Below are 3680 nucleotides of genomic sequence, written 5' to 3'. Positions count from 1 at the left end.
TTTTTTTTTGTGGAACTGGGAATTGAACTCAGGCCCTTGGGCTTGCCAGGGAAGCACTTATTCCACTGAGCCATGTCCCCAGCCCAGGAGGGCCCTATATTAAGGTAACATGGAGGGTCGGCCAAATAGCTCAGCAGATTAAAACACCTCTAAGCAGGCACAGGGCCAGGGTTCAATCCCCAGGCCTGCTGTGCCAGGCCCACCCCTGGGGCATGCTGAGACAGCAGTTGAGACTTGGCATGGTGGTATGTGCCTGTAATCCCAGCTCTTGGGAGGCTGTAAACAGGTGAATCATTGCAAGTCCAATCTAGTAGTGAGACCCTGAACACCCTATAGACCCTTCCCTAAAAATACAAAAAAAAAAAAATCTTAAAAAAAAAGATGACATGGGTTGGGTCACTGAGTGCTGCTGGGTCACTGAGGGCCACGCATCTGCCATTGGTGTTCTCCTGAGAGGTTCACTCCTGGAGCCCAGCCACCCTGCTCTATGAAAAGAGTCCTAGGGAGAGGTCATGTGTTGTTGTCTGTGGTGGGCAATCTTGTTGGTTTTTGAGACAGAGTCTCACTTTGTAGCCCAGGCTGACCTTGAACTTGTGACCGTTCTTCTGCTTCAGCCTCCTCCAGGGCTTCTGGGAGCACAGATGTGCACCATCATACTCAGATCCATTTTTTTGTTTTTGAGCCAGGTTCTTGCAATATAGTTCAGGTTGTCCTTGAACTATGTAACTCAGGTTGGCCTCAGATTTGCAGTGATCCTCCTGCCTCAGCCTCCCAAGTGCTGGGATTACAGGTGTGCACCACCATGCCCACCCCACCATGTTGTTGTCTTTTTTGGCCCTGAGGATGGATCCCAGGGCACTGAGAGCGCCGAATCCTAACCACTAGACCACCAGGGAAGTTGATCCCAGGGCATGGAGCACACAAAGCTCCACCACAGCACCTGTGAGAGTTGATCACATGTCGACTTGACTGGAGCAAGGGTTCCTGAGTCACATTATGCCTGGGTATCTGAGGCTGCTTTTGGAGGAGGGAGCATCAGGCTTCGGGACTCAGTCACCTAACCTGCTGCCCTCAGCGTGGTCCTGTCTGCTCCATCGAGAACTTGGCACAACAGGCCAAGGAAGGAGGAGCTCTGTCCACCTTTTGCTTCCTCACAGTGGAGCTGGGACATCTCATCTGCCATGCTTACACCATCTGCTCCAAGTTCTCCAGCCTGGGGATGTAGACTGGTCATGCTGGCTTTCCCAGGCTTTGGATTCTGCAGACCGTGGGTCTTCTTGGCTTCTGTGACTGCGTGGGGCCAATCCCTCATCTTCCATCTCTTTCTGCGGATGTCTTTACCTCTCTGTCTCTGCGGCCATGGTTATCATCTCTATGCCTAGCACCAGCTCCTGCTGGTTCTTTTTTTTCCTGAAGAACCTGAATCCAGGGCCAGAGCGGACCCCCACAGCCACTTACCTGAGCCTTGGGAGTGGCACCAGTGCTGATGATTCTTGACCTGGTGACACCAGGTAGGAAGGAGGAGGCTTCTGGCTGGGAAGTGCCCAATTTGCATATTCATGAGCTAACAAGCCCCCTATGGTGTCTGCTATAGCAGGAAAGGTGGTAGGTGTGGTGTAGACAAATGAGCAGATGTGCATGCCATGGATTGTGTGTGTGTGTGTGTGTGTGTGTGGTACTAGGGAATCACATCCAGGGCCTTTGCATTCAGCTACATCTCTAGCCTTTGTTGTTGTTGGTTTTTTTTTGGCAGAACCTGGGATTGAACTCAGGCCCTTGTGCTTGCCAGGGAAGCGCTTATTCCACTGAGCCATCTCCCTGGCCCAAACCTTTGTTAAAATTTGAGACAGAGTCAGGGTGGGGATATGGCTCAGTGGCGCAGCACCTGCCTGACAATGCAAGGTCCTGAGTTTGATTCCTAGTGCCGAAAATCAATCAATAAATTTATTTTATTTTATTTTTCAAATCTTTTATGTATTTATTTGATACAGGGTCTTGCTATGCAGTTTGGACTCAGAGTGATCCATGATCTTCCCGTCTCAGCCTTCCCAGCACTGGGATTACAGGTGTGTGTCACCATACCTGGTTCTGGTGGCCAGCATGGAGCATCTGGAGTTCCAGGGCCAGCTTGGCACATGGTACCAGGGATCAAACCCGGGTCCTTGAACTTGCCAGGCAGGTGCTTAGACCACCAAGCTATCTCCCCAGCCCATAAACAAATAAACAAATAAAATTTTGAGACAGAGTCTCACTAAATTGCCCAGGCTGCTCTCAAACTTGCCATCTTTCTGCCTGAGCCTGCCAGAGTGCTGGCATTACAGGCATGCGCCACCATATCCCATTTTGGTGGCTGGCGCAGCGTGTGTCTAGCACGGCATGTAGTATTGGGGATCAAACCATCCTTGCATTTGCCAGGCAGGTGCTTAGATGGCTGAGCTATCTCCCTGGGCCTACATTTTTAAATTGTTCACAAGGACTATTTATGGATTTTTTAATTATTATTTTATTTATTTTTATTTTATTTATTTTTGTGGTACCAGAGATCAAACTTGGGACCTTGCACTTGCCAGACAAGTGCTTATGCCACTGAGTTATTTTCTTGGACCTCATTGTTATTTTTGAGACAAGGTCTCACTGTGTAATTCAGGCTGGCCTTAAACTCACTGTATAGCCCAGCCTGGCCTTGAACTCAAGGCACTCCTCCTGCCTCTGCCTCTTAGTGCTAGGATTACAGGCATGTACCACCGTGCCTGTTTAAATTTTTATTTTTATTTCAAGACAGCATCTTGCTAAATTTCCAAGCCTGGAATGCTGAGACTATAGCTCAGGGGCAGAGCACTTGCCTGGCAAGTATGAGGTTGTGAGCTCAAGTCCCAGTACTGAATAAATAAACAGTACAGGCTGGGCTTGAATTTCAGATCCTCTTGCTTCGGCATTAGAGTGGTGGAATTAAAGGTGTGTACCGGCGGGACTTCCTGCTCGGGCCCCCCTCCTGACCCTCTCTCAGACAGGAGCTTTCTTTCCCTCAATAAATATATTCTGCTCATAAAAAAAAAAAAGGTGTGTACCACTGAATCCAGCTTCCTCTTGGCTTTGTTTAATTTATAGGGTCTCATTCTTAGAGATAAACAAGAGGGCTGGCCAGATAGCTCAGTGGACTAAGCGCCTGCTTAGGCAAGTGCAAGGACCAGGGTTCCATCCCTGGCAACACATACTGTGCAGGCCCTATCCCTAAACATGCTGAGCCACTGAGACCAGGTGTGGTGGCGCACGCCTGTAATCCCAACGCTGAGGAGGCTGAGACAGGAGGATCACTACGAGTCCGAGCTGTGCAGAGAGACCCTGTTCCGAGTACATTAAAAAAAAAAGAAGAATAAACAAGAGCGATGGAATGGAAAGCAGAACAACCATTGAACTTTTGTTCTGTTGTACCCTGTGTGAATATTGTGCTGCTTGCTTCCTATTTTTGTTGTAGGAAGAAGGCCGCTACCCCTTATGTCTGATGTCCCTCCTGAGGAAGGTAATAAAATGACTGAGTCCACTCTCTCATGGACCACTCACTCGGTTTCCCCTGCAGGGGTTGATTGTGGCATTAAAATTTAAGTAAAGGCCCACCAAGAATGCCTGCCAAGATTAAAGTGCTTGCTAGCATGCGCAGGAGCAGGGGGAAGGGGGCGGGG

The sequence above is a fragment of the Octodon degus genome, unplaced genomic scaffold (assembly GCF_000260255.1).
Source record: "Octodon degus isolate 3935 unplaced genomic scaffold, OctDeg1.0 scaffold00197, whole genome shotgun sequence".
Taxonomy (NCBI): Eukaryota; Metazoa; Chordata; class Mammalia; order Rodentia; family Octodontidae; genus Octodon; species Octodon degus.
This window is presented reverse-complemented; position numbering follows the sequence as displayed.